Raw genomic sequence first — 14,264 nt, forward strand, 5'->3', positions numbered from 1 at the left:
AGATTAACCACTAGAGAATATGCTTACTGGAAATTGTATTTAAAGATTTAAATATGTCAAGGGAAGATAGTAATAAAATAAATGGTGAAGTAGCTCCTGCTTACAAACTCTTTACAAATACAATGAATCACAATCACAAAGACAAAAGTAAGGTTTTTGGTGTCTCTACATGTTGGAGAACGGCTTGCAGAGAGCAAGGCCATGGGTCTCTGCAGAAGCTGATTGCAGCCATCTGAGGTAAACAAAGGAATAAACCCAGGGTACAGTTATGCCAAACAACAGACTGTTATGTTAACAAAGAGAGAAACTGAGGTACACAATGGCCTTGATGGTAAAAACAACCTTGGGAAAGGAGGCAGGCCAGAAGAGGGAAGATGTTGTGACATGTCTGAGATGCCACAGGGGGCTGGGATATTATAATGTAGCTTTTTACATGTATCCAATAGATTTGTGAGTAGTATGCATGATTATTGTAGAGTGCTTATATAAGGTGTGATTTCTGTCAATAAAGTTGAAGCTTGCTCTATCATTCACATTGAATCGGCTGCTTGCTTCCTCCGCCCGCCGCAAGTGGCGCACAGAACAGGGTTACCCGAACCCTGCTTTTCCACCAGACGGAACCCGGGAAGCGGCGGAACGGATTTTACGGAGCTGGAAGGCGATAAAGTCGCTGCTGACGGCAGTAAGACGTGTGCCATCTCCTAAAGCGTCGGGATTCGTAAGTCTGACATCGAGGCAGCTGGTCCGGCTTCAGGAGATTTTGGTGTCCGTGGATGGCTACCCCGTTATTGGCCGAATAGGGGTGAGACCCAGGAAAGGCCAGGCCGAATAGGGGTGAGACCCAGGAAAGGCCAGAGGAATTTAAGGCTGAATAGGGGTGAGACCCAGGAAAAGCCTCCCTGGTGTTTGGCTACTTGATCGGACTTTAAGGAAGGTCGTCAGCTGCGCCAGGGGTGTGGAATTTGTGGAATTTGTGGAGTTGCTGCCCGGGCAGCCACATGGAACGAGAGGTAGCCATTCAACTTTTACAGCGCTTTTTAGAAAAGCGGGGAGTAGGTCCGTTAAAAAAGACTTAGCCGCGCTGATTGGTCTGGGCAAGGCTAAGGGACACTTTAAAGAGCCAAATTTATTGTTTGAAGAAGCAGAATGGTGAGATAATCTTTTAGACCCTGATGCTGTAAATCCTGAAAAAGAGTCTGGACTGTCTGGTTTGTATCCTCCTTTAATTGGGGATGATCCATAGATAAAACTGAGGCGAAAAAATCATAAAAGTGAGGCGAAATAACTTTGGTGCAAGGGAATATGGACACGGCAAGAAGAATTCTTACTCCTGTAAGCTATGAGCCGAGTCATCAGCCACGTTGGGAAGAACGGCATTTTTCTGTTATTAAAGATGTAAGCATTAATAAGAACGGGCTGCAAAACCTCAGACTACACCAGCTGTACTGGAGGCGATGGCTCAGGGATATCGATTGGCCCCCTAGAAATTGGCTAACACTTTTAAGAAGAAAAACCGGCATTCACGCCGGGACAGTATTCTATCTGAAACAACGAGCGTGTGGATCTCCGTGCTCAGCGTTCGGAGCTGGCGGCGGCGGCCCGGGGCCTCCCCGACCCCCCCGCGGAGCGGCCGCCTGCGGCTGAGCCCGGCACTGCGCTCTCGGCACCCCCCCGCCAAAAGCGGCAGGGTTATGCAGCACAGGCTTTAGATGTTCTTAATGGAATCTTCGTATTTGTAATATTTGTCATTTTATGTTGTGAGTGATGAGTGTCAGGAGCTCCTTTCTGTGTGTGTGTGTGTGTGTGAGACGCGGCCCACTGCAGCTGCGGAGTTCTCCGGCCAGGGAAGCGGCCGGCCAGGAACTGCAGGGTCCTGGTGCCCGCCCGCTGGGGCATCGGCGCTGCGGTTTGTTTGGGCTCAGTGCTCTAACTGTTACAAGGTAAAATACCTCTAGCAGGAGGCAGTAATTCTGTGTTGATTGTTGTTTTGAATTTAGGTGCATACTCTGCGGGGAGAGTGCACCTTTGTACCATCTGCCTAACGAAAATATTGTTAAAAAGTCATCTGCAACCTTACACGGGTTGTTTGTTTTACCAGGGGTTGTAGATGCTGATTATGAAGAGAAAAATCAAAATTATGGTCTGTACCCCTGTGTTCAGTATCAAAAAAAAAGAAAAAAAAAAAAAAAGTAAAAAATTGTTCAGCTTGTTAAAGACGCTGCAATTACTCAGGATTTGGATCAACAGGTACCCCTTAAATATTTTTGGACTAAAACAGTAACACAAGGTTAACTCCTGGTAAAATGTACTCTCGTTAAAGCTAAAAAATCTGTCGAGCTGACATGCATTTTAGATATTGCTGCAAATGTGACCATAATATCTGTGAGCAGATTGGCTGTTAGCCCTGGTACCTCAAATGCTTTTCAGGGTTGGTGTCATGCTGTAACAATTTAAAGCAAGGATCTCATTCATGTAAGAGGCCTAGAAAATTGGGTAGCAAATATTAATCCATTTATATTGGAAAACCCCTATTGCATTTTGGGGACGTAACTGTATGACTCAATGAGGAACTCAAATTGCATCAAATTTGTCTTAATCACCACTGTAGCACAACCCACCCTGAAACCCACCCTGACACTAACCTTGTGAACCGAATCACCTGTGTGTATTGTCCTGCAACAACTTAAAACTGTTATTAAGACTTTAAAAGATTTACAGGCACTGTTAGGAACCATAAATTAGATACAGCCGTTGTGGGCCTAACTCATTATGATCTGCATAGCTTATTTGATATTTTGTGAAAAGATCCTTCACTGACATCACCCAAAGTACTTACAGAGAAAGCAAAACAAGATCTTCACCATATAGCTAACAAGCATCGCAGGTATACTGCATTCCCCCACAGGACAAACCATCGTAGAAAGAGCGCACCAGACCTTGAAAGTGCTTTTGCAAAAACAAAAGGGGGGAGAGATCTTGGCTCCAGGTCAACCATTTGCTCTGCTGTAAAACGCATGCATTTCTTCCACCAGAATGTCAGAGCAACACAAAAACAGTTTTCTTTATCAAGGTATCAAGCTAAAAACATCACTGCAACTTGCCCTGAATACCAGAAAGACTCCATCTCTTCAAACCTTTTAAATATCTCCCCTGTGTTACAGGTGTCACCAATATTGTGTCATTTTTCATCACAGATACCAGATCAACAAGAAGTCCAGAGCAAAGCTCAAGTGTTAACAAAAACCTAGAAAGGGGTAACTGGGAAGGACCATTTTCTTTAATAACCTGGGGAAGAGGTTGTGCTTGTGTCTCCACAGGTCTCAGTCTCCAATGGTCACCAGCAAGGTGTGTGCAACCATACCTGAGGGTGAGAGGCAGCCAGCACTCAGGATCCAGCTGTGGGTGCTGTGAGTGCCCCTGTGCTGACAGTTTGCGGTCTCTTCGACTGATCTTTTAAGCAGAATGTCTGAGCAATGTTTGCTACTGCAACAGAACAAACTACACTACAGTTGCCAATTCTTTTAAGAGAAAATGCTAACAGTAATTGTAACTCCTTAATGAAATATATAGGCTTACTAGTCACTTGTGCAAAATGTAGTTTAGATAAAATATAGTTATTAATAAGGATAAGATGCTGTAAGAATATATGTATTCCACTTTCTTTGTTTAGTAATATTAAGAATTAAGAGCTCAAGTATTTAACCTTATTTAGAAACTCCCTTGGTTTTCCCCCTGGAGTACTGGCCAGGCTCCAGGTGGAACCCAACAGGAGGATGAAATCAGATGTTTCCGCTCAAAGGAAGTTGCCAGTTATTTTGGCCTGTTACTTTGAAGGCTGGACCTGCTTGCAGCGACTTTGGATGTCTCACCTACGGATGGACGCATCACGTAGGGTTTCCAGTTTGTGAGGAAGGGCACTCTAAATTCTCGCTGCATCCAGGGTTCCCCAGCAATTGCGGATCTGAATGTTAGTACCGTATTTTCCTTACTGTTTATTTTTGTACTATTTAGTCATATCCCTTAAATATGGATAGTGAAATTAGTCTACTCTTTTTAATTAGAACTATTCTAAGTATGCTGTGTTTTGAAGTTTGTCTAACTCTTAATTGATACAGCTCTCAAACAAGTCTTGCAGGTGCCACAGCAAAACAAAGAAAAGGGAGGGCTGGGAGGCATCGGCCTCACACAGCTTCTGACAAACAGCTAAGCTTTGATAAAGAACAGGCCTCGTAAGATAGATAAGAAACTGCAGAGTTGTGCCAAGGTGGCAGGGAAAGATCAATCAGGACAGTAGGCATTTTGCCTGGGCTTAGCAACTGCTGCCGACCCATCTCAGGTTTGGTATGCCATTTGTATTAGTCATTATGGTTGGTATAATCAGACAGTCTGGCTGAGAAGGCAAGATGTGACTCCTTCAGCAGTACCGGTAAATAGCACTAGGTTTTGTAGTGATGTTTATACAATAAATTTACATCTTGAAGAAGGAAGAAAGTTTAATAATGATTTGACTAAAAGGTTACCAATTATTAGATGGTTAAAAAATTCTTTTGTTTTTACATGGAATAACAGTTTAAATTTTCATTGTAATCCTTTTAATGATATTAACCTGTGTGTGGAAGTGTTTTATGAGAACGATGGACTGAACAATAAAAGGGGTCTGGATCACTCAAAAACAAAAAGGGGGATTTGTGGAATGCCTGGGAAACAGCGGACATGTTATGAGTGATCCAGACTGAGTGGCATCACTGTAATCAGGCTGTAGCTGTTGGGAAGAACACCGGCAAGGCCAAGAGGATGAGAAACTGCGTGAGTAGCAAAGAAATAAGGATGCTGGACTGTGGGAAATAAAATGTTTGCCTAACAGAAGAACTACGTGTGAACACCATAACGGGACCAACCATAGAGGGCGTGAAGGCTTGTGGACAGTGGTATAGAACCAATCCTAGTTTGTTTGCTTTCATGTGATTGCTCTTCGATAGTATGTGGGATGCTTTGTACTTGATAAGGTACCTTCGACAGTTTAAGGTGTGCTGTATTACAGAGTCGAGCTGCCATACACTTTATTTTACCTGCCCAGGGGCATGGATGTAAAAGATTTTGATGGGATGTGTTGTTTTAATCTATCCGACCACAGTCAATTAATGCAAAACCAATTACAATGGATGAAGCAACGTTTACAAAAAACACAAGTGGTTGTCAATCCTTGAGACAAATGGTTACAATCTGTTTTTGGTCTGTCCCTATGGCTACAAGGTCTGTTACAAGAAGGATTGCGGTGATTAGGAATAGTACTATTGATTGTAGTAATTATTAAAATAGCATATAGTTGTATAATGACAAATATTAGTAAATTTATGCTTGTGCAGCCTGCACAAAAAGAAAAAGGGGGAATTGTTGGAGAACGGCTTGCAGAGAGCAAGGCCATGGGTCTCTGCAGAAGCTGATTGCAGCCATCTGAGGTAAACAAAGGAATAAACCCAGGGTACAGTTATGCCAAACAACAGACTGTTATGTTAACAAAGAGAGAAACTGAGGTACACAATGGCCTTGATGGTAAAAACAACCTTGGGAAAGGAGGCAGGCCAGAAGAGGGAAGATGTTGTGACATGTCTGAGATGCCACAGGGGGCTGGGATATTATAATGTAGCTTTTTACATGTATCCAATAGATTTGTGAGTAGTATGCATGATTATTGTAGAGTGCTTATATAAGGTGTGATTTCTGTCAATAAAGTTGAAGCTTGCTCTATCATTCACATTGAATCGGCTGCTTGCTTCCTCCGCCCGCCGCATCTACATGTCGTTGGTATTTTATCAGCTATGGTGCAGGACCTAGCACAGCATAATAGCTCTGCAGTTCAGGACAAGAAGTGAGGATCAGTTGATGCAAAAGTTCTTCACCTAAAATGTGGGTAAAGTGCCTATTAAAACATACATGTACCAATCCTGATAATCTAAATCAACTAGAACTTTACTTTTGTTTAATAAATTAAGAATTAAGTATTGATAATCATAAATTTCATTGGAAACTTCACCCAAAACAAGGATTATAGGCTTGGGCTACAATTTTTTTTTCTAAACGGTCACTTAAAAAAAATAATCTCTGTCTAATTGCTCTAAAGGGAACCATATATTTGGACCCTGACAAAAAATAGGAATGAAGCTTAATTTTAAAATATGTGTCTCCTTAATTTATGACATAAGCAACTCAAGGAATTCAAACAAATTTTCAATGGAATGTACACAGACAGATTTGGGATTTTTTTTTTAAAGAAGGTTTTCTGTCATATAAATTGCAAAGTGCACTAACTTAATAGCCATGACATGTAATTCTGAATTACTATGAAATTCTTTCATAATATTTAACAAATAGTTTCTCATCATTTCTAGCCAAGCTGGAGGTATCTCTGAAAAGAGTTTGATTAGAATGAGCTAAAAAGCATCTCACCACCACCCACTACTACTTTCTTAGCTACTATTGTTTTTTTATATGGGATTGCATTGTGTGAACCAGAAATCTGCAAGATGCCTAAAGTCACCACAGTGTCTTCCAGAGCACAATGGTATACCTACTGCAACAAGTAATTAATCTTAGGCTCAAGATTTCCTGATGGGAGCCTATTGACCCCAGCACAATAGATGAAAGTATTTTATCCTGTGTGTTCCCCTACTGACCCCTTGTCACCTTTTTTCATGCACTGTCTACTCTCATACCAAACTGAAGAATTTGTCCTCTGATATTCAAGGCCTGCTTGACCCTCTCTTACTCTGTGGAAGCAGATTTCTTGATTTTGCTTAAGAAGATCATTCAGTAAGAAAAGTCTGGAAAAGTTTTACCATACACTGCAAGAAACATGAATGAGCTCAGAAGTGTCAGGGATGCTGGACTTTACTCACACCCCTGACCCCACACCGTTTTTAACAGGGAGCTGTGGCATGCCGTAAGGCTGCATGCCATCTCTACATCCACTGGGAGGAAAGCTGGGGGACCACTGGGCACACTTGGGACTGACTGTCCAGAGGGGTTTCAGTACAGGTGTTCACAAAACACCATGGTGGTCCTTCTGGGATGGCTGCTGCAAGCTTGGAAAATGAGCCTTTGTGCTGTCTGAAGTGCTAAATACTCATAAGGGTTGATGGGAAAATGGCACATTGTATTAACTTCTGTACGAACACCAGTATCTGAGTCACCTCTAAACTGGCCCAGAGAGTGCGCCTGTAGGCACTTAACACATGGACAATTTTGGCCATGAGTTCACTCTTGGGACTAGTGTATGTAACAAGGTTAAAAGAGCTAAATCTAGTGTAGATATCTGAAGTAAATCTGTTTTTTAAAGAATGACTGCTCAGGGTATTCCTGAATTCATGTCTCTTTGCAGTGTCTCAGAATGCAGAGCCAGGAATGGGAGATACTAAAACTGATTGCTGTTTCTTGAACACTGATAGAATATTTTGTTTCCCAGAGGCTTGCAATTGAAGAAGGTGGACCGTAGTTTATGGACCCCACCAGCCTGTGCAGGGTACAAGTAACTGCTGCATCTTTCAGCTCTCAGGACAGTGTTGCAAAAGCTAAAGTTGGGTCCAAGTTTAAAGAGCTGTTTCAGCCTCTCTCCTGTAGCAGCAATTACTCTCTGCTGGGAAAGCTGTGCTGTAAATCTTCAGGGTCCCCTGACACTCTCAGTGACAGCAGACCTCCAACTGTTACCCACAAGACACTTCAAAGGCCATCTTGGATAAATATGTGAAAACTGTCCTAAACTCTTACAGTAACTGTAGCCCCAGAATGAATATCCCCTCCCCCATTCCCACCCATCAGGCTCCCATCTACTGTAATTGCTTCATCTCCTTGCTCTTCTGTATCTGTCATTGGGAATACTTTCCAATGCAACATATCCACTCCCCCACACAGGCTTGAAAGAGGGTGAAAAAGAAAACACTGACAAATGTTTCCCCTGCAGATAATCATATTGTCATTAGAGTCTTTAAACTGTTCCAGTGTCTTCCATATTCAATTAATAAACAACCTTGGGCCCAGATCCTCACTTTGCTAAATTAAAATAACATTCCTGTTATCAATGGTAATCTTCTCATTTAGGCCAGCTGCATATCTGGATTGCCTGAACTCAGCAGAAGTTTGCCACTGATTTGAGGAAAATGAGAATGTAAAATCTGGATCTTCTTATTTACGAAAGATTTTATTCCCTTAAACAGACCACTACTACCTACCAAATAAGAGTGATATAAGTATAAGGCTGAAAACACAGTTATCTATAATAACGCAGATTGGGCAGATCAACTGAGCCAAATAAAGTGTGGTAATCCTGGTTTGACTTACACTAGCAGGTGATCTGCAGGGCAAGGGAACGCAGGAGATGATGTGACTCCAAGTGACTGCCCAGGTGTGCTGAGAAAACTAATCACACTCTGGTTGTCCTTTCTCAGTTCACAACACTGTGAGCAAATGGCAAATTATTGATTGTATTCTGCTGTCATCTCTGGAAAAAATATGGGTGAGAGCAGATGCATATGTGAGTCCAAGGAGCTTTAGGAAACAGAGACAGTGACACATGGCTGTGGAGGAAGTTGAGGCATGTGAATATGGAAAAAGATTAGGTAGATATACATAGAAATGTACAAACAAGTTAAAACCTTCCTCTAGTGCTTTTTGGCAGATTTAAAGAACATGGAGAAAGGGTGCTGAGTGCAGAGAAGCTGGGGGAGGTGTGGGCACGGGGGAGTGTCAAGGAGAGATGGTGGGGAGGGGGGAATGCGGAATATTTAGTTTGGTCCAGGGCCCAAAACAACTCTTGTAAGATCATGCATGTGTATGTACATGGCTATGTACATATGTGTTTGGAAAAGACGTATAAAACATAAAGTTTTCTATTTCACGTGTATCTTTTTCAGACCTCGAAGTCAATGCCATATAGCACTCCTTCCATAAATTTACACAAAAGTCTCTTTTAAAGGGAATTTGGTCTTTTATCACTCTTTTTCTCCTTGGCTGAAAGGTTACTAACCTCCCTGTCCCACCAGTTACCCTCTTCTGGAACAGGCATTGGTGATGAGAGCTTCAATATTTTCTTTGAGTAACGTGTATTTACATAATGTTCATGGGGCTTATTCACCCCAAGGAGTGGCAACAAATGTCATGAAACGTTTGCATTATCATTAGGTAAGGTCTGGTCTCTGGAGTCAGCTGTCTTAACATATTGTGCTTCTGTAAAGCTCATGCAATACTAATTGTTTGGCAAATAGTTGAAATCCCTTACCCAGACCATGAGTTCTACAGGTGGAATTCCCCAAAGATGAGGTTATTCACAGAGATGGCAGGGTCCAGTGAGTGGGTGGTCTTCTGTGTCCACTGGTGTGATACATTCAACCTGCCAGCAAAACAAAGGAATCGTAGGAGTTCTCCTAAGAGACAAATGCAAAGCATATAATGATTTTATAGACAGTTATTCTGTGGCATCTTTGGGTCACCTAAGAGAAATTTCATCCCTAGTACTCACACATCATCAGTGCCTAACACACAGACACTTTTCCTTTTCAATACTAAATGATGTAACCTTATTCACAATTGTAAAGCAAAGGGTATTACTTAATATTTATAACATTATCTAGTGTGCATATACTATATTTTCCTTCAAAAGATTTTGTGCTGGTTTTTGCCTTTATCTTTTTTAATCAATGTCAAGTGAATAGTGACATGATAAATATTCAGTGAGGGTAGATTACAACATTGCTATATCTGAGGTACCTGATTCTGTCTAAATCATCTCATTCTTTTATCCTTTTTCTTTTTTTTTTTCTTTTTTTTTTTTTTTTCCCCTGGGCACCTTGTTACTAGTATGAATTCAGCTGAATGGTGTACTTGTCAAGAATTTGCACCACTGTATGGAACTAATAGTCTGTATTTATTTACTATTTCTCTGCTGCAATTACATATAACAGCTCTTGCTCTGCTACGGACCAAAGATGATTTTGGTTTTTTAACAGCATCACATCACTCTTTTAACAAATCTTGCCTGGAGTCACTGTTCCTAAATAATAATATCTTTTCTTAGTTGAATTGTATTTTAAGCCAAGAAATAGACTATATTCGTGTTATATAGACATTTGCAGTTAATCATCAAGAAATGAAACTTTTCTATTCCTCCCAAGAATATTTTATTAATCTATAAAATGTTTTAGAAAAATATTTCAAACATAAATTAGTTTTGACTGTGGCAAGAGCTGGTTTTGCATGTTTGAGCAGCAAAAGAATGATAAAATTATTCAGCTGGATAATAAATAAGAGCAGTTAGAAGACTATTGTTTGCAATGTTCTGCTTACTGAAGAGGTGTATATCTCATACTCAGAGTGGTCATTCTGACAAATTTAACCACCCAAACTCTTCCACCTATACTTTAAAGAACACTTTGGTTTATATGTCCATACAAGACGATATGAAGAGTAATGACTTTCATTACAGCCTTATTCAGGCTGGTCTGGCTGCAGAGAAAGAAAAGAAAGTTCTAGTGTAACTGATGTCCTCATCAAGGACAGAAAGAAATGCAGGACAGGAGCTAAGCCTCAGCCTCCTCTGTATGTGGACATGCCCAGGGCAAGCTCCTCCAGAGCTGTTCTGCTGCCAGCTCAAGGACAGCAATAAATATCAGGATCCTGGTGCTAGACGTAGACAGTGAAAGATCATTACTCTTACCTTGTCTGTGCTCCCTTGGAAGGCACTTTTGATTCCTATGTCAAAAAGAGAAGTCTCAGTATCCTACCTGCACAGAGTACTTCTTCCAAGCCAATAGAATAGAATAGAATAGAATAGAATAGAATAGAATAGAATAGAATAGAATAGAACAGAACACTATTTCAATTGGAAGGGATCTACAGTCATCTAGTCCAACTGCCTGACTGCTGCAGGGCTGATGAAAAGTTAAAGCATATTATTAAGGGCATTGTACAAATGCCTCTTAAACATGGACAAGCCTGGGGTGTCAACCACCTGTGTAGGAAGCCTGTTGCAGTGTTTGACCACCCTCTTGATAAAGAAATGCTTCCTAATGTCCAGTCTAAGACTCCCCTGGCGCAGCTTTGAACCGTTCCCACATGTCCTGTGACTGGATACCAGGGACATCAGCACCTCCCTCTTCACATTCCCTCCTCAGGAAGATGTAGAGAGCAATGAGGTTGCCCCTCAGCCTCATTTTGTCCAAACTAGACAAACCCAGAGTCCTTAGCCACTCCTCTTAAGACAAATCAGGGAAAAATACATCTAATACCTGACAATGGAGGCTGCCAGTCTGCAGGGAAGAAATCTGTTCTTACTCTGGAAGTAAAAGTTCCTGGTCCTCAGTAATATTAGAAATAATTTTTGGAAGAATGTTAGGATCAGAATAACTTCTCATGTGGGAAACAATCAAGAAAGACTTTAACTTTTGGAGCTATGGAAACTCATAATTAATAATTTTGGAACAGATATGTGGAGAAAACCGGAAGAAAACATGAGTGCTGTATTCATTTTCTCTCTTTATTTCTAGTATTCTTGAACTCTTCAGTAGTAGCTGAAAGAAGGTCTGCCTGAATCAGAATATTTATTATATCTTTTTTCTTATCTATTGAATGTAGCTTTTCCTTACCTTTTAGCTCAGATAAAATTTAATCTGATTCTGACCAAATTAAACAGATGTTATGGATATTCAAAATACTGTACTACTGAAGTTGATGTGCTTTGATGGAAGTGAGATCAGGCAGTACAGGACATTTTTACAGATTTTTAAAGGTACCTGGTATCAATATAACTTTGTCTGTCTAGAGATATAACATTGTGGGAGGAACTTTATGGACTGATTTTAAAAAAATCCTTCCATATGAAAGCATTTTTCAAAGAAACTTATTTTCTTAAAATCACTCAATCCCTTATCCAATGCAAATATAAAGAAATGGAGTTTTCAGATGTCCAACAACTCCTTTAATGATTCTTAACAATAATTTTTCCTGAGAAAAGTGTAGTTAATTGGTTTCTCAGTTCATATTAAAGTAAAATATGAGCAGTGACCATTTCCTAGTTTATACATTTAGTGACTCCAAGTGTCTGTCTGAAATTTTTGTTTATTTTTTCAAGAGATGAATCATCTTGGTTTCGAGGTTTTAAATATTTATTTGACTACAAGTCATATTAATGTTCTGCTAGGATCCTGGAAGATGCTAATTTAAGTGATGACAACAGACTAGAGAGTTCTCATGATTATGACTCCACTTTTCATTTCTGGGAAGTAAGTGAACAGGAATCACTTTCTAGCCTTGAACAAATGAGAATGAAAATGTTGGTTAATTAGTGCTCAATACCAACCATGTACTGCTCTCCTGGTCACTTCTCCAAAACAGAAGGTGGGGTTTGGTGGATTCTTGAATTTATGCAGTCTGTGTTGCTGCTGATCTCTGCAAATAGTTCACTCAAAGCTAGGTAAAAAAATCGGTAGGAATTTGTGATACAGGAATCTATTTATTTTTGTACCACATTCACTGATCAATTACTATTTTTTTCAATTATTAAATATTTGATTGTGAAAGTTTGCCACAGAAATCTATAATTAGAACCCTGATATGTTTTGATTATTTATATCTGGTCATTTAAATATCACGGTATAATTAGTTTTACCATGGTAGGCTTTAAACCTCTCTTTAACCACAAGACAAATTAATTTAACTGTACAATCTTCAGTGTTGTTAATTCAAGTAACCACAGTAGTGAAAGATTGGACATGCCTGTGACTGGTTGTTGTTTCTCATTCCCTGCTGCACTGGTGGAGCCTGACCATCTGTAATCAACTGTCTCTAGTATGTCCTTCCTCTCTCTCTCTCTCTGGGATACCTTTTTCACCTGTAATTTTTTTCTTAACTCCAGACAATGGTAGCTGTATGTGAAGAGAGTATCAAAAATACGCATTTTATAGTGCCTGTCATTGCCTTACATTTATTAATTGGCATCCTCATAGTTCAGTTCAGTAATGGTCCACTGTAGGAAGACATCTGTGAAAGGAGGGAGGCAGGGTGAAGAACTGAGACACTAGGAGCATCAGGTAGGGAAACAAACTGGCTGCATCCAAGCTAATCTTAGGTACGAAAAGATAGGGGAGTGTGATGCAAAGATATCCATGTGGGCAACATGTCACATGAGGGTTTTTTAACTTGGGTGTCTCACATCACATCTAAGAGATGTTGATATATTCTGTTAGTGGTGCACCACACCATATGGACTTACTGGTTCCAAACTTCAGGGATTTCTTCTTTCTTCCCATTTCATGGTGTACCCTTAGTTAGAGAGTGAGAATACCTTAGAGACAAGGAAGATAAATTAATGTAATCTCTAAACTGTCCATGGATACTAATAGTCAAGTTTTAAACAAGTTGAAGGTTTCAGTTCTCACCAGCCTACAGTTAAATTTTCCTCTCCCTAGTGTAGTTACAGAATAATTGGAATTACCTTGGCTTTTGTCTTTCAGGCTTCTCTCAGAAGAAAAGAAGATAGTCTGCACTTATACTAATTCTATTTTGTCTTTGTGACTTTGGATAGCCAGAGCTACATGGAATATTCCAAGTGATATTTTACTACCACATTCTAAACTGACATAATTTCAATTCTGTACTGAAAAAACCCTTTAGTAGGATGATTCATAACTATGACTTTCTTTCAACTCACAGTATCAGTCTTTAAGTCTTATCAGTTTTAAAGTCAGATTCATCACAGCAGAAATTAGGCTTACAGACATGTAAATTAGGAGCAGTCATAATATTATCCTTAAATAAACAATGGTGGGGCTGATTCAGATGTAAGGTGGATGATTGTTCCTCCTCTCTGAGCCTCAACTAGATGTCTGAAATTCAGCAAACTGAATCTGAATTTATAATTCATCTGGTTTTGAGTCAACGAGTTAAACTAGCACAACTCCTCTATTTTGTGCCAAATTTATCACCAAAAATATTCAATGAGATCATTAATATTATTGCCAAGGAAAATAATGGGAAAACTTGGTTAAAATTCTTTCACTAATTTATTTATTTAGAAGTTTCTTGTCAAAAAATATAAGGTTGCATTACACCTAAGATGAGAGTGTTAGCTTTTTCAGGATCAGGCTACACTTTAGATATGCAAATGAATCGATGACCGTTATCTTCTACTCATTTTAATTATATCATTACAATAATAGAAGGTGTGAACAAAAGGCCTCTACATGTCTTTAGAAAACTCAACACATATCTACATGTCT

The sequence above is a fragment of the Athene noctua genome, chromosome 1, assembly GCF_965140245.1.
Source record: "Athene noctua chromosome 1, bAthNoc1.hap1.1, whole genome shotgun sequence".
Classification (NCBI taxonomy): Eukaryota; Metazoa; Chordata; class Aves; order Strigiformes; family Strigidae; genus Athene; species Athene noctua.